Here is an 18,170-nt window from a genome sequence, read left to right on the forward strand (position 1 = left end):
ATCTGGACACAAACTGGGATCCTCTCTCAGACACAATGTTCTCCGGAATACCATGTAAACGAACCACATTCTGAAAAAACAGTGGCACCAAATCGGAGGAGGAAGGTAGCTTAGGCAAAGGTACCAAATGGACCATTTTAGAAAAACGATCACAAACCACCCAGATGACAGACATCCTCTGAGAGACAGGAAGATCCGAAATAAAATCCATGGAAATATGCGTCCAAGGCCTCTTCGGGACAGGCAAAGGCAAAAGCAATCCACTGGCACGAGAACAGCAAGGCTTGGCCCGAGCACAAATCCCACAGGACTGCACAAAGGAACGCACATCCCGCGACAAGGAAGGCCACCAAAAGGACCTCGCCACCAAATCCCTGGTACCAAAAATCCCAGGATGACCTGCCAACACCGAAGAATGAACCTCGGAAATAATTCTACTGGTCCATCTGTCCGGGACAAACAGTCTCTCCGGTGGACAACGGTCAGGTCTATTGGCCTGAAACTCCTGCAACACCCGTCACAGATCAGGAGAGATGGCAGACAAAATCACCCCCTCTTTGAGGACACCAGTCGGTTCAGAAACTTCCGGGGAGTCAGGTACAAAACTCCTAGAAAGGGCATCAGCCTTCACGTTTTTCGAACCCGGAAGATATGAAACCACGAAATTGAAACGAGAGAAAAACAGCGACCATCGAGCCTGTCTCGGATTCAACCGTTTGGCAGACTCGAGATAAGTCAAATTCTTGCGATCCGTCAAAACCACCACACGATGCTTGGCTCCCTCAAGCCAATGTTGCCACTCCTCAAATGCCCACTTCATTGCCAACAACTCACGATTACCAACATCATAATTCCGCTCGGCAGGCGAAAACTTTCTTGAAAAGAAAGCACATGGTCTCATCACAGAGCCATCAGAGCTTCTCTGCGACAAGACAGGCCCTGCTCCAATCTCAGAAGCATCAACCTTGACCTGAAAGGGAAGAGAGACATCGGGCTGGCGCAAGACAGGAGCTGAAGAAAATCGACGTTTCAGCTCCTGAAAGGCCTCCACGGCCGCAGGAGACCAATTCGTCACATCAGAACCCTTCTTGGTCAAATCCGTCAAAGGCTTAACCACACTAGAAAAATTAGTGATGAAGCGACGGTAAAAATTAGCAAAACCCAAGAACTTCTGAAGACTCTTCACAGATGTAGGTTGAGTCCAGTCATAAATAGCCTGGACCTTGACTGGATCCATCTCAATAGTAGAAGGAGAAAAAATAAAGCCCAAAAAGGAAACCTTCTGGACTCCGAAGAGACATTTAGAGCCCTTCACAAACAAGGCATTGGCACGCAGGACCTGAAATACCATCCTGACCTGCTTCACATGAGACTCCCAATCATCAGAAAAGACCAAAATATCATCCAGGTACACAATCATAAATCTATCCAGATACTCTCGGAAGATGTCATGCATGAAGGACTGAAACACAGAGGGGGCATTAGAAAGCCCAAAAGGCATCGCCAAGTTCTCAAAATGGCCTTCGGGCGTATTAAATGCTGTTTTCCATTCATCGCCCTGCTTTATGCGCACAAGATTATACACTCCTCGAAGATCTATCTTCGTGAACCAACTGGCCCCCCTAATCCGGGCAAACAGATCGGACAACAGTGGCAAGGGGTACTGAAATTTGACCGTGATGTTATTTAGAAGGCGATAATCTATACAGGGTCTCAGAGAACCATCCTTCTTGGCCACAAAAAAGAACCCCGCACCTAAAGGGGATGAGGACGGGCGAATATGCCCCTTCTCCAAGGACTCCTTTATATAACTCCGCATAGCGGCATGCTCTGGCACAGACAAATTAAAAAGTCGTCCCTTAGGGAGCTTACTACCAGGAATCAGATTTATAGCACAATCACAATCCCTATGAGGAGGTAGAGCACTAGATTTGGGCTCATCAAATACATCCTGGTAGTCCGACAAAAATTCAGGGACTTCAGAAGGAGTAGAAGAAGCAATTGACACCAAAGGAGCATCGCCATGAATTCCCTGGCAACCCTAACTTGACACAGACATTGCTTTCCAATCCAGGACTGGATTATGAGCCTGCAGCCATGGCAGACCCAACACGACAACATCATGCAAATTCTGTAGCACAAGAAAGCGAATCACCTCCTGATGTGCAGGAGCCATGCACATGGTCACTTGGGTCCAGTACTGAGGTTTATTCTTGGCCAATGGCGTAGCATCAATTCCCTTTAGTGGGATAGGGAACTGTAAAGGCTCCAAGATAAAACCACAGCGCCTGGCAAATGACAAATCCATCAAATTCAGGGCGGCACCTGAATCCACAAAAGCCATAACTGAGTAGGATGACAGTGAGCAAATCAAAGTAACAGACAAAATGAATTTAGGTTGTACAGTACCAATGGTGACAGACTTGGCAAACCTTTTTGTGCGCTTAGAACACTCTGAGATAACATGAGCAGAATCACCACAGTAAAAGCACAACCCATTCTGACGTCTGTGGTTTTGCCGTTCAACTCTGGTCAGAATCCTGTCGCATTGCATAGGCTCAGGTTTCTGCTCAGAAAATACCGCCAGATGGTGCACAGGTTTGCGCTCCCGCAGACGCCGATCTATCTGAATGGCCAAAGACATAGACTCATTCAGACCCACAGGCGTGGGGAACCCCACCATAACATCTTTAAGGGCTTCAGAAAGACCCTTTCTGAAAATCGCCGCCAGGGCGTACTCATTCCATTGAGTGAGCACAGACCACTTCCTAAACTTCTGACAGTAAACCTCTGCTTCATCTTGACCCTGAGAGAGAGCCAGCAAAACCTTCTCTGCTTGGTCTACCAGATTAGGTTCCTGATAAAGCACTCCAAGCGCCAGAAAAAACGCATCCACATTTAGCAATGCAGGATCTCCTGGCGCCAGAGAGAATGCCCAATCTTGAGGGTCACCACGCAACAAAGAAATAACAATTTTAACTTGCTGAACAGAATCACCAGAGGAGCGAGGTCTCAGAGAAAGGAATAACTTACAATTATTCTTAAAGTTCAAAAACCTAGACCTATCTCCGGAGAACAGCTCAGGAATAGGTATTTTAGGCTCTGACATAGGACTGCGGACTACATAATCCTGAATGCCCTGTACCCTTGCAGTGAGATGATCCACACTAGAAGACAGACTCTGAATGTCCATATCTGCAGCTGAGTTCAGAACCACCCAGAGATTAAGGGGAGGAGAGAGAGTAAACACAGTGCAGAGGAGAAAAAAAAAATGACTTCAGGATTTCTCTTCTCCCTCTTCTGCTGCATTAACACTTTGTGGCCTGCTGTACTGTTATGATCCGGTGGTAGGATCTCAAGACTGACCTGACACATATAACCAGAATGATAGGACAAGTTCTGGGGATGTGGAAGCTATACTGACCGCAATCCTGATCCTATCCAACACACTAAAGGCAGCCGTGGAGCGTTACCTAAAAACCTAGACGCCTCTTCACAGCCTGAGAAACTGACTGCCCCTAGAGAGAAAGCAAAGACCTCACTTGCCTCAGAGAAATAACCCCAAAGTTATAGACAGCCCCCCACAAATAATAACGGTGAGTTAAGGGGAAAATACAAACGTAGAAATGAAACAGGTTTAGCAAATGAGGCCCGCTAACACTAGATAGACAGAAAATAGATAGGAATCTGTGCGGTCAGTACAAAAACTATCAAAAATAAACCACGCAGAGGATACAAGAACCTCCACACCGACTCACGATGTGAGGGGCGCCCTCTGCACCCCAGAACTAACCAGCAAGCAAAAAATCACATAAAAGCGAGCTGGACTGAACTCATCATGTACAGAGAAACGTTTTCAAGGAAATAATGAGCAAAATGAACAAGCAAACTTAGCTTCTCCAGCAGGAGACTGGTCACAAGGAATATTCAGGAGAGCTCAGAATCAAGACTGAATACACCGACAGCAGGCAACAAATGAAGGTCCAGGTGAGTTAAATAGGCCCAGCATAGAAGGAAATGAAGCAGCTGGGCCCAGCCATATCGCTAAAGGCCACCAGAGGGAGCCCAAGAACAAGCTCACACAGTACCACTCATGACCACAGGAGGGAGCCCGAGAACGTAATTCACAACACCTGCCCTTGTGTGCCGGAGTGAGCCCAAAAAGTGCCAGGAGACATTCTGGAGAGTGCCAGGAGACAGTACAGAGAGTGGCAGGAGAGTGCCCAGAGAGAGCCTAGAGAGAGTCCACAGCTCTGCCCCTCTGTGTCGTAGAGAACCCAGAGAGTGCCCAGAAAGAGCCTGGAGAGTGCCAGGAGAGAGCCCTGAGACTGCACACAGCCCAGCCCCTGCCAGAGGGTGACCGGAAAAAGCTCATCCTGGAGAGTGCCAGGAGACAGCCCAGAGAGTGCACAGCAGAGAGCCTGGAGAAAGTCCTAAGACTGCCCACCGCCCTGCCCCTGTGTGCCAAAGAGAGTCCAGAGATAACCCGGAGATAGCCCTAAGACTGCCCACAGCCCTGCCCCTGTGTGCTCATGACAGCAAGGAAAGTGCCAGGAGAGAGCCTGGAGAGTGTCCGGAGAAAGGCCCACAAGTGCCAGGAGAGTGCCCACAGAGAGCCTGGAGAGTGCTGAGAGAGCCCAGGGAGAGCCAGGAGAGTGCCCAGAGAGACCCCTGAGACTGCCCACAGCTCTGCTCCATGTGTGCCAGAGAGTGCCCAGAAAAAGCCCATCTTGGAGAGTGCCAGGAGACAGTACAGTGAGTGGCAGGAGAGTGCCCGGAGAGAGCCTAGATAGAGTCCACAGCTCTGCCCCACTGTGTCGTAGAGATCCCAGAGAGTGTCCAGAAAGAGCCTGGAGAGTGCCAGAAGAGAGCCCTGAGACTGCCCACAGCCCAGCCCCTGCCAGAGGGTGACCGGAAAAAGCCCATCCTGGAGAGTGCCAGGAGATAGGCCAGAGAGTGCGCAGCAGAGAGCCTGGAGAGTCTTAAGACTGCCCACAGCCCTGCCCCTGTGTGCCAAAGAGAGCCCAGAGAGAGCCCGGAGATAGCCCTAAGACTGCCCACAGCCCTGCCCCTGTGTGCTCATGACAGCAAGGAGAGTGCCGGGAGAGAGTCTGGAGAGTGTCCGAAGAAAGGCCTACAAGTGCCAGGAGAGTGCCCAGAGAGAGCCTGGAGAGTGCTGAAAGAGAGCCCAGGGAGAGCCAGGAGAGTGCCCAGAGAGACCCCTGAGACTGCCCACAGCTGTGCTCCATGTGTGCCAGAGAGTGCCCAGAAAAAGCCCATCCTGGAGAGTGCCAGGAGACAGCCTAGAGAGTCCCCAGTGAAAGCCTGGAGAGTTGTTGTGAATTTGCTTTTTGCTCCCTCTAGTGGTTACTAGTTTTTTGACTCTGGTTTTTCTGTCATTCCTTTTATCCGCACCTGGGTCGTTAGTTAGGGGTGTTGCTATATAAGCTCCCTGGACCTTCAGTTCTATGCCTGGCAACGTAGTTATCAGAGCTAGTCTGCTGTGCTCTTGTCTACTGATCCTGGTTCCAGTTATATCAGCTAAGTCTGCCTTTTGCTTTTTGCTATTTGTTTTGGTTTTGTATTTTTGTCCAGCTTGTTCCATATCTATATCCTGACCTTTGCTGGAAGCTCTAGGGGGCTGGTGTTCTCCCCCCGGACCGTTAGACGGTTCGGGGGTTCTTGAATTTCCAGTGTGGATTTTGATAGGGTTTTTGTTGACCATATAAGTTACCTTTCTTTATTCTGCTATCAGTAAGCGGGCCTCTCTGTGCTAAACCTGGTTCATTTCTGTGTTTGTCATTTCCTCTTACCTCACCGTCATTATTTGTGGGGGGCTTCTATCCAGCTTTGGGGTCCCCTTCTCTGGAGGCAAGAAAGGTCTTTGTTTTCCTCTACTAGGGGTAGCTAGATTCTCCGGCTGGCGCGTGTCATCTAGAATCAACGTAGGAATGATCCCCGGCTACTTCTAGTGTTGGCGTTAGGAGTAGATATATGGTCAACCCAGTTACCACTGCCCTATGAGCTGGATTTTTGTATTCTGCAGACTTCCACGTTCCTCTGAGACCCTCGCCATTGGGGTCATAACAGTTTGCCAGGCCAGTATTAAATGTTTAATGCATTGCAGAAGAGGGATTATAAGAAAGAAGATTCTGAGTTTTTTTTTTTTTTTTTTTCTTCTTCCCCTTTACCTCAGAGTGGCTATGCTTGCTGCAGACATGAATGTCCAGACCTTGATTACAAGTGTGGACCAGCTGGCTACTCGTGTGCAGGGCATACAAGACTATGTTATCAGAAATCCTAGGTCAGAACCTAAAATACCGATTCCTGAACTGTTTTCCGGAGACAGGTTTAAGTTTAGGAATTTCGTGAATAATTGTAAATTGTTTTTGTCCCTGAGACCCTGTTCATCTGGAGATTCTGCTCAGCAAGTAAAAATTGTTATTTCGTTCTTACGGGGCGACCCTCAGGATTGGGCTTTTTCGCTGGCGCCAGGAGATCCGGCATTGGCTGATCTTGATGCGTTTTTTCTGGCGCTCGGTTTACTTTATGAGGAACCCAATCTTGAGATTCAGGCAGAAAAGGCCTTGCTGGCTATGTCTCAGGGGCAGGACGAGGCTGAAGTGTATTGCCAAAAATTTCGGAAATGGTCCGTGCTGACACATTGGAACGAGTGTGCACTGGCCGCTAATTTTAGAAATGGCCTTTCTGAAGCCATTAAGAATGTTATGGTGGGTTTTCCCATTCCCACAGGTCTGAATGATACTATGGCACTGGCTATTCAAATTGACCGGCGGTTGCGGGAGCGCAAAACCGCAAATTCCCTCATGGTGTTGTCTGAACAGACACCTAATTCGGTGCAATGTGATAGAAAAACCGCAAATTCCCTCATGGTGTTGTCTGAACAGACACCTGATTTAATGCAATGTGATAGAATCCTGACTAGAAATGAGCGGAAAATTCATAGACGCCGGAATGGCTTGTGCTACTACTGTGGTGGTTCTACACATGTTATCTCAGCATGCTCTAAACGTATAGCTAAGGTTGTTAGTCCTGTCACCGTTGGTAATTTGCAACCTAAATTTATTCTGTCTGTAACTTTGATTTGCTCACTGTCATCTTATCCTGTCATGGCGTTTGTAGATTCAGGTGCTGCCCTGAGTCTCATGGATCTCTCATTTGCTAAGCGCTGTGGTTTTACTCTTGAACCATTAGAAAATCCTATTCCTCTTAGGGGTATTGATGCTACACCATTGGCAGCAAATAAACCGCAGTATTGGACACAGGTTACCATGTGCATGACTCCTGAACACCGCGAGGTGATACGTTTCCTGGTTTTACATAAAATGCATGATTTGGTTGTTTTAGGGCTGCCATGGTTACAGACCCATAATCCAGTCCTGGACTGGAAGGCTATGTCAGTCTCAAGTTGGGGCTGTCGTGGTATTCATGGGGATTCCCTGCCTGTGTCTATTGCTTCTTCTACGCCTTCGGAAGTTCCGGAGTATTTGTCTGATTATCAGGATGTCTTCAGTGAGTCTGAGTCCAGTGCACTGCCTCCTCATAGGGACTGTGACTGTGCTATAGATTTGATCCCAGGCAGTAAATTTCCTAAGGGAAGACTGTTTAATCTGTCGGTACCTGAACATACCGCTATGCGTTCATATATCAAGGAGTCTCTGGAGAAAGGACATATTCGTCCGTCTTCTTCCCCTCTTGGTGCGGGATTTTTTTTTGTGGCAAAAAAGGACGGATCTTTGAGACCTTGTATTGATTATCGGCTTTTAAATAAGATCACTGTCAAATTTCAGTATCCTTTACCGCTGTTGTCTGACTTGTTTGCCCGGATTAAGGGTGCCAAGTGGTTCACCAAGATAGACCTTCGTGGTGCGTACAACCTTGTGCGCATTAAGCAAGGTGATGAATGGAAAACCGCATTCAATACGCCCGAAGGTCATTTTGAGTACTTGGTGATGCCTTTTGGGCTCTCCAATGCACCTTCAGTTTTTCAGTCCTTTATGCATGACATTTTCCGGAAGTATCTGGATAAATTTTTGATTGTTTATCTGGATGATATTTTGGTTTTTTCTGATAATTGGGATTCGCATGTGGAGCAGGTCAGGTTGGTCTTTAAAATTTTGCGTGAAAATTCTTTGTTTGTCAAGGGCTCAAAGTGTCTCTTTGGTGTACAGAAGGTTCCCTTTTTGGGGTTCATTTTTTCCCCTTCTGCTGTGGAGATGGACCCAGTCAAGGTCCGAGCTATTCTTGATTGGACTCAGCCCTCGTCAGTTAAGAGTCTTCAGAAGTTCTTGGGCTTCGCTAACTTCTACCGTCGTTTTATCGCTAATTTTTCTAGCATTGTGAAACCTTTGACGGATATGACCAAGAAGGGCTCCGATGTAGCTAACTGGGCTCCTGCTGCCGTGGAGGCTTTCCAGGAGTTGAAACGCCGGTTTACTTCGGCGCCTGTTTTGTGCCAGCCTGACGTCTCACTTCCCTTTCAGGTTGAGGTGGATGCTTCGGAGATTGGGGCAGGGGCCGTTTTGTCACAGAGAGGCCCTGGTTGCTCTGTTATGAAACCTTGTGCCTTTTTCTCTAGGAAGTTTTCGCCTGCCGAGCGAAATTATGATGTGGGCAATCGGGAGTTGTTGGCCATGAAATGGGCATTTGAGGAGTGGCGTCATTGGCTCGAGGGTGCTAAGCATCGTGTGGTGGTCTTGACTGATCACAAAAATCTGATGTATCTCGAGTCTGCTAAACGCCTTAATCCGAGACAGGCCCGCTGGTCATTGTTTTTCTCCCGCTTTGATTTTGTTGTCTCGTATTTACCAGGTTCAAAGAATGTGAAGGCCGATGCTCTTTCTAGGAGCTTTGTGCCTGATGCTCCTGGAGTCGCTGATCCTGTTGGTATTCTTAAAGATGGAGTTATCTTGTCAGCTATTTCTCCGGATCTGCGACGTGTGTTGCAGAGATTTCAGGCTGATAGGCCTGAGTCTTGTCCACCTGACAGACTGTTTGTCCCGGATAAGTGGACCAGCAGAGTCATTTCCGAGGTTCATTCCTCGGTGTTGGCAGGTCACCCGGGAATTTTTGGCACCAGAGATCTGGTGGCCAGGTCCTTTTGGTGGCCTTCCTTGTCAAGGGATGTGCGGTCATTTGTGCAGTCCTGTGGGACTTGTGCTCGAGCTAAGCCTTGCTGTTCTCGTGCCAGCGGTTTGCTCTTGCCCTTGCCTGTCCCGAAGAGACCTTGGACACATATCTCCATGGATTTCATTTCTGATCTTCCGCTATCTCAGGGCATGTCCGTTATCTGGGTGATATGTGATCGCTTCTCCAAGATGGTCCATTTGGTTCCTTTGCCTAAGCTGCCTTCCTCTTCCGATCTGGTTCCTGTGTTTTTCCAGAACGTGGTTCGTTTGCACGGCATCCCTGAGAATATTGTGTCAGACAGAGGATCCCAGTTCGTTTCCAGGTTCTGGCGATCCTTTTGTAGTAGGATGGGCATTGATTTGTCGTTTTCGTCTGCTTTCCATCCTCAGACTAATGGACAGACGGAGCGAACCAATCAGACTTTGGAGGCTTATTTGAGGTGTTTTGTCTCTGCTGATCAGGACGATTGGGTGACATTCTTGCCGTTGGCTGAGTTTGCCCTTAACAATCGGGCTAGTTCCGCCACCTTGGTTTCGCCTTTTTTCTGCAACTCTGGTTTCCATCCTCGCTTTTCTTCGGGTCATGTGGAGCCTTCTGACTGTCCTGGGGTGGATTCTGTGGTGGATAGGTTGCAGCAGATCTGGAATCATGTGGTGGACAACTTGAAGTTGTCACAGGAGAAGGCTCAGCGCTTTGCCAACCGCCGCCGCGGTGTGGGTCCCCGACTACGCGTTGGGGATTTGGTATGGCTTTCTTCCCGCTTTGTTCCTATGAAGGTCTCCTCTCCCAAATTTAAACCTCGTTTTATTGGGCCTTACAAGATATTGGAAATCCTTAATCCTGTATCTTTTCGTCTGGATCTTCCTGTGTCGTTTGCTATTCACAATGTATTTCATAGGTCCTTGTTGCGGCGGTACATTGTGCCTGTAGTTCCTTCTGCTGAGCCTCCTGCTCCGGTGTTGGTTGAGGGCGAGTTGGAGTACGTGGTGGAGAAGATCTTGGATTCTCGCCTCTCCAGGCGGAGGCTTCAGTACCTGGTCAAGTGGAAGGGCTATGGTCAGGAGGATAATTCCTGGGTGGTCGCCTCTGATGTTCATGCGGCCGATTTAGTTCGTGCCTTTCATGCCGCTCATCCTGATCGCCCTGGTGGTCGTGGTGAGGGTTCGGTGACCCCTCACTAAGGGGGGGGTACTGTTGTGAATTTGCTTTTTGCTCCCTCTAGTGGTTACTAGTTTTTTGACTCTGGTTTTTCTGTCATTCCTTTTATCCGCACCTGGGTCGTTAGTTAGGGGTGTTGCTATATAAGCTCCCTGGACCTTCAGTTCTATGCCTGGCAACGTAGTTATCAGAGCTAGTCTGCTGTGCTCTTGTCTACTGATCCTGGTTCCAGTTATATCAGCTAAGTCTGCCTTTTGCTTTTTGCTATTTGTTTTGGTTTTGTATTTTTGTCCAGCTTGTTCCATATCTATATCCTGACCTTTGCTGGAAGCTCTAGGGGGCTGGTGTTCTCCCCCCGGACCGTTAGACGGTTCGGGGGTTCTTGAATTTCCAGTGTGGATTTTGATAGGGTTTTTGTTGACCATATAAGTTACCTTTCTTTATTCTGCTATCAGTAAGCGGGCCTCTCTGTGCTAAACCTGGTTCATTTCTGTGTTTGTCATTTCCTCTTACCTCACCGTCATTATTTGTGGGGGGCTTCTATCCAGCTTTGGGGTCCCCTTCTCTGGAGGCAAGAAAGGTCTTTGTTTTCCTCTACTAGGGGTAGCTAGATTCTCCGGCTGGCGCGTGTCATCTAGAATCAACGTAGGAATGATCCCCGGCTACTTCTAGTGTTGGCGTTAGGAGTAGATATATGGTCAACCCAGTTACCACTGCCCTATGAGCTGGATTTTTGTATTCTGCAGACTTCCACGTTCCTCTGAGACCCTCGCCATTGGGGTCATAACAGAGAGTGCCCAGAGATTGATGGGGAAAAGCCTGGAAAGTGCCTGTAGAAAGGCTGGAGAGTGCCCGGAGAGAGCCTGCAGAGTGCCCTTAGAATGCCTGGAGAAAGCCCAGACAGTGGCCAGAGGCTGCCCTGAGAAAACCCAGAGAGTGCCTCGGGAAAGGCCAGCGAGTGCCCAGAGAAAGCCTTAAGAGTGCCCGGAGAGAGCCTGGAGACAGCCTGGAGAGTACCTGGAGAGAGCTCTGAGACTGCTCACATCCCTGCCCCTGTGTGTTGGAGAGAGTCTAAAGAGTGTCCGGAGAGTGGTAGGAGAGTGCTTGGAGAGAGCCTGGAGAGTACACGGAGAGAGACAGGAGAGTGCTTGGAGAGAGCCCTAAGACTGCCCACAGTCATGCCACTGTGTGCTGGAGAGAGCCCAGAGAGTGCCAGGAAACATCCTGGAGAGTGCCAGGAGACAGCTCGGAGAGTGCCAGGAGACAGCTCAGAGATTGGCAGGAAAGTGACTGGAGAGTGTCCAGAGAGAGCCCGGAGAGAGCCAAGGGAACGATCGGAGAGAGCCAGGAGAGTGCCCAGAGAGCCCTGAGACTACCCACAGCTCTGCCCCGGTGTGCTGGAGAGTGTCAGTACACAACCTGAATGAGGAGACAGCCCGGAGAGTGGCATTAGATTGCTCAGAGAAAGCCCTTAGACAGCCCGGAGCCTGTCTGGAAAGTGCCCAAAGAGAGCCTGGAGACTTCCCAGAGAAAGCTCAGAGAGTACCTGAAGAGAGCCCGGAGAGAGCACACAGCCCTGCCCCTGTGTGCAGGAGAGAGCCCAGAGAGTGCTCGAAGAAAGCTAGGAGAGACTCCAGAGAATACCTACACCGTGTGCAGAATTATTAGGCAAGTTGTATTTTGATCACATGATACTTTTTATACATGCTGTCCTACTCCAAGCTGTTCAGGCTTGAGAGCCAACTACCAATTAAGTAAATCAGGTGATGTGCATCTCTGTAATGAGGAGGGGTGTTGTCTAATGACATCAAAACCCTGTATAAGGTGTGCTTAATTATTAGGCAACTTTCTTTCTTTTGGCAAAATGGGTCAGAAGAGAGATTTGACAGGCTCTGAAAAGCCCCAAATTGTGAGATGTCTTGCAGAGGGATGCAGCAGTCTTGAAATTGCCAAACTTTTGAAGCGTGATCACCGAATAGTCAAGCGTTTCATGGCAAATAGCCAACAGGGTCGCAAGAAGTGTGTTGGGCAAAAAAGGCGCAAAATAACTGCCCATGAATTGAGGAAAATCAAGTGTGAAGCTGCCAAGATCCCATTTGCCACCAGTTTTGCCATATTTCAGAGCTCCAATGTTACTGGAGTAACAAAAAGCACAAGGTGTGCGATAGGGACATGGCTAAGGTAGGTGTAACACTCCTTTAGGGCTACCACGGTACATCGGGTATTATGGGGGTTCTCACCTCTCCAGTGCGCAGTGCCTCCACCCGAATCTTGATTGGAGCTCTCTGGGACTGCAGAAGGACTATTATCTTCTGCCAGGGGCTGACTCGGGAAGCCCCTGCCACACTCAGTACACACTCACAGGGATCAGGAGTAAAACAGTTTAACAGGTTTATTGCTATACAGCATAAATGAGATGGATTTAAAAGAATAACATGCAATACAAATAACTGTGCTCTGTAAAAGTCATATACACATCACACTCTAATTCTACTTCAACCCTGCAAGTATAACGTAGCAGGGTTTGTTTCTTCTAGTTTAACTCAGTCCTAACGTTGGGGCCCAGTTGCCGCGGATGTTGGCGCAAAAATTAGAACAGTTTGTGCACTTAGACGAATATTAATAGCAATAGTCTGGGCTGTAGTGTACTCACTGTAAATAGCGCTGGTAGAACCACAAGTCTCAGAAGGGCACTCACTGCTCGTCTCCAACGGTCGGATGGTTTTCTGGACACCAACTGGGGCGGCCGGATTCAGTCCTTTATATGGTGGGAGTGCCGGCAGAACTCTCCAAGTTCTTGATGTAACTTGCTTCAGAGGGTAAATCCAGCAGCAGCGCGGGTATATCCGAGGGGACAGCAACACTGCAACGTAGAGGGATGCAAACCCACCGTGCTCAGTCTCTCACAGCAAGTTGCCGCGCTCTTTTCTTTCTCTGAACTCCTGCTTTCACTTTCTGCCCAGCTCCTCCCTCCAAGTCCCTCCTCATCCAATCCAGGCTGTGTCATCTGACTGAAACAAGGGTCCCTGGGAATTGTAGTCCACTGCAGCTTAGGGGAAAATCTGCTAATGTCTGTAGGTCCCTGTTTAACAGCAGCTGCAAAGCTCTTCTTAGTGTCTGTAAGTCCCAGTATACCAGTAGCGGCCCTGACTGTTCCCAGCGCAGGTGTTACATAAGGAAGGCTGAAAAATGACCACCTTTGAACAAGAAACATAAGATAAAACGTCAAGACTGGGCCAAGAAATATCTTAACACTGACTTTTCAAAGGTTTTATGGACTGATGAAATGGGAGTGACTCTTGATGGGCCAGATGGATGGGCCAGAGGCTGGATCAGTAAAGGGCAGAGAGCTCCACTCCGACTCATAGCCAGCAAGATGGAGGTGGGGTACTGGTATGGGCTGGTATCATCAAAGATGGACTTGTGGGACCTTTTCAGATTGACAATGGAGTGAAGCTCAACTCCCAGACCTACTGCCAGTTTCTGGAAGACAACTTCTTCAAGCAGTGGTACAGGAAGAAGTCGGTATCGTTCAAGAAAAACATGATTTTCATGCAGGACAATGCTCCATCACATGCCTCCAACTACTCCACAGCGTGGCTGGCCAGTAGAGGTCTCAAAGAAGAAAAAATAATGACATCGTCCCCTTGTTCACCTGATCTGAACCCCATAAAGAACCTGTGGTCTCTCATAAAATGTGGGATCTACAGGGAGGGAAAACAGTCCACCTCTCGGAACAGTGTCTGGGAGGCTGTGGTGGCTGCTGCACGCAATGTTGAGCATAAACAGATCAAGCAACTGACAGAATCTATGGATGGAAGGCTGCTGAGTGTCATCATAAAAAAAGGTGGCTGTATTGGTCACTAATTTTTTGGGGTTTTGTTTTTGCATGTCAGATATGTTTATTTCTAAATTTTGTGCAGTTATATTGGTTTACCTGGTGAAAATAAACAAGTGAGATGGGAATATATTTGGTTTTTATTAAGTTGCTGTCACGGGGGTACTGGGTAGACTACAGCTGATTACCCGGGCCCCTGCAATATCCCTCAAACTAGGGAAACCCTGTCTGTCCCTCTCCCAGAGTTTACACTGAAGGTGTGCATGTCTGGGCCGCCAGGCCTGACCCTGAGTCCTGTTTCAGTACTAAGTTGAAACCTCCACCCGCCACCCAGTGATAAGACCTCACACCAACCCCTACAGAAAGCACAGACAGGGAAAACTAAAAACGCACCACGCCGCAGACACACAGGAAAACACTATAATGTGCACAGGGCAAAACAATACACATATAGGAAGGAGAAATATAACGAAGGATAATACACCACCAGATACGATATTTCCTCTCCTAGACCACCACTCCAGGCCGAGATCACCAGACACAAGCTATAATCGGCGACGCCCAAAGCCCAGCAAAACTATTTAAAGGCAATGGGTGTGACTAAGCCTCCAACCTGAGTACCAGCCAGATTAACCCCGGACAATCTGGATCAATCTAGCTGGCGCCACTGAGCATATAGTGGACGAATGAGGAAATACCGCTGTCTGTCGGACGCCCTAGTGTGAACAGCGTCCGACATGACAGTTGCCTAATAATTCTGCACAGTAATAGTTACCTGCACAAACAGATCTCCTCCTAAGATAGCCAAATCTAAAAAAAACCCACTCCAACTTCCAAAAATATTAAGCTTTGATATTTAAGAGTCTTTTGGGTTGATTGAGAACATAGTTGTTGATCAATAATAAAAACATTCCTCTAAAATACAACTTACCTAATAGTTCTGCACGCAGTGTACAGCTCGGCTCCTGTGCGCAGGAGAGAGCCCAGAAAGTGCCTGGAGAGTTCCCGGAGCCTGGAGTGTGCCCACAGTCCTGCCCCTGTGTGCGAAAGAGAGCCTGGAGAATGTCCGGAGAGAGCCTGGATAGTGCCTGTAGCCCTGCCCCTGTATGGGAGAGAGCCCAGAGAGTGCCCTGAGGGAGCCTGTAGACTGCCCAGAGAGAGCACGGAGCCTGCCCTAAGAGAGCCCAAAGAGTGCCTGGAGAGAGCCCGGAAAGTACCCAGAGAGTACCTACAGAGTGCCCGAAGAGAGCCTAGAGAATGCCGTGACAGAGCATAGATAGTGCCCAGACAGCCCGAAGAGTGCCCAAGAGACTGCCCAGAGAGAGCCCAGAGTAAGCCCGAAGAGAGTGCGCAACCCTGCCCCTGTGAGTGGGAGAGAGCCCCAGAGAGTGCCCACAGCCTGGCACCAGCCTGCGAACTAAGCACCCACTTGTCCGAAACCTTGCCGATACTGATCCCAGTGACCCGCCTTGGCCTCTGCCCACTTTGCTCCTGTGCCCACATATCCCATCTGGACAATTCATTCTGTCAGCCAGGTGCCCTTTTCCTCCCCCACAATGTACCCACCTGACTTGGCACAGACCATTGATTTTCCCATTACTATCTGCCCCAGCCAGTGCCCACCCTGCTCCTTTTCCCAAGTACCCCACCAGATGGCAATAATGCCTGTCATACATTGCTGCCTGAGTCTTCCTGCCACTGTGCACCTGTCGGGAGAATCCCCCCATCCTGCCCCTTATTCTTATGGATTCACCCATCACACACCTGAGCCCCAGCCGCCCTTCCTATCCTGCTCCTTGCAGCTTCTCAGGGTCACCTGCCCAAGACAGAAGACCCGCAATATTTTCCCGGCAAGGCACTGTACATTCCATAGAACTGCTGTTTCTGAAAAGTTTGGTACCACCAGAAATATCAGTCAGCTTCCGGGGTCCTGACCGCACTGGGGTCTCCGTTCACACTGTGATGTGTGACGGCAGACTGCATGACATAGGAGGGCGCCCCTGCAGGAGCGGAGGCTCTGTCCACCCTGCTCACTGGTCTCATAGGAAATCCTTGTAATGAAATCCCAGATCTGCAGCAACTTCTCTAGGACTCCATCCATGTGGTGCTGCTCCTCTGTTATTCCTCCTGGCAGCCGCTTTTTACCGTGTCCATGCGGGATCTTATACTTTCCAATCACTACTGTTTATAGGGGCACAAACCTCCAAACTGTTAACGCCCAGGTGTCAGTTTATTCAGAATTCTTAGAACAGTCCTATATAGCAGACACCCCATTGTGTGCAAAGGCCGGACATCTGGTCAGTGAGGAAAAGCACCAAGCAGATGGAGAGCAGGGAAGGTGGAAAACAGAAAGGGAAGAACAATGATATTTCAGCTTCATCTTGTTTATTTTACTCCTTCAATAAATATATGATTCTATACAAACAACCTGCTCCTACCCTGCCCCGTCCCACACCTTCAACTTATGTCCGTAGCCACCACTAGAGGGAGCCACCCGTGTCATGGCTGCAGACAAAATTCTATGTATCTCTGTGTACAGGGAGCTCCCCCTAGTGGTGGCTGCAGACAGAATCTTATCATGTATCTCTGTATACAAGGAGCTCTCCCTAGTGATGGCTGCAGACAGAATCTTATCATGTATCTCTGTATACAGGGAGCTCCCCCAGTGATGGCTGCAGACAGAATCTTATCATGTATCTTTGTATACAGGGAGCTCCCCCTAGTGGTGGCTGCAGACAGAATCTTATCATGTATCTCTGTATACAGGGAGCTCCCCCTAGTGGTGGCAGTAGACAGGATCTTATCATGTATCTCTGTATACAGGGAGCTCCCTCTAGTGGTGGCTGCAGACAGGATCTTATCTATCACTGTGTACAGGGAGCTCCCTCCAGTGGTGGCTGCAGACAGAATCTTATCATGTATCTCTGTATACAGGGAGCTCCCCCTAGTGGTGGCTGCAGACAGGATCTTATCATGTATCTCTGTATACAGGGATCTCCCCCTAGTGGTGACCGTAGACAGGATCTTATCATGTATCTCTGTCTACAGGGGAGCGCTGGCTCTAGTGGTGGCTGCAGACAGAATCTTATGTGTCATGATTCCCAATGGCAGGGACATAGGCACAAAACGGGACTAGCTCTAGGAAGATGGAATCTAAGCTGACCGCGATGCTGAACCTAACGCACAACTACCAGTGGCCGGGGAACGTACCTGCGATTAATCCCTAGACGTCTCGCACCAGCCGGAGATCTAGCTACCCCTAATAGAGGAAACACAGACCTGGCTTGCCTCCAGAGAAAACCCCAAAGTGATAGTAGCCCCCAACATATAATGACGGTTAGTTAAGAAGAAAACACATACGCAGTATGAATACAGGTTCAGCAAAGAGAGGCCCACTAACTAGATAGCAGAAAATACAAAAGTGGACTACGCGGTCAACTCAAAACCCTACAAAATACCATTCTGAAATGACTTTAAACTCCGGTATCAACTCATGACACCGGAGTGGTCTTTTCAGTTCACTAGAGCTTCCAGCAGCAAGGTTCATATAAATGCACGCTGGACAAAAAGATACAGATGATCCAACTTATCTGAATCAGTAGACTTGGAGCAGGTAGCAAGTAACAGAGGAGCTCTGGTAACATTGATAGCCGGCAAGTAAATGACTGAGAAGCCAGACTATATAGGAAACTCCCATTTCCTGATGGAAACAGGTGCACTGGAGATGGGAGACAGAAGTCAACCAGTACCACCAGTAGCCACCAGAGGGAGCCCACAAACAGAATTCACAACACTTATGTATCTCTGTATACAGGGAGCTCCCCCTAGTGGTGACCGTAGACAGGATCTTATCATGTATCTCTGTATACAGGGAGCTCCCCCTAGTGGTTGCTACAGATGGAATCTTATCATGTTTCTCTGTATACAGGGAGCTCCCCCTAGTGGTGGCTGCAGACAGGATCTTATCATGTATCTCTGTATACAGGGAGCTCCCACTAGTGGTGACTGCAGACAGGATCTTATC

This window comes from Ranitomeya variabilis, chromosome 1 (genome assembly GCF_051348905.1).
Source record: "Ranitomeya variabilis isolate aRanVar5 chromosome 1, aRanVar5.hap1, whole genome shotgun sequence".
Lineage (NCBI taxonomy): Eukaryota > Metazoa > Chordata > Amphibia > Anura > Dendrobatidae > Ranitomeya > Ranitomeya variabilis.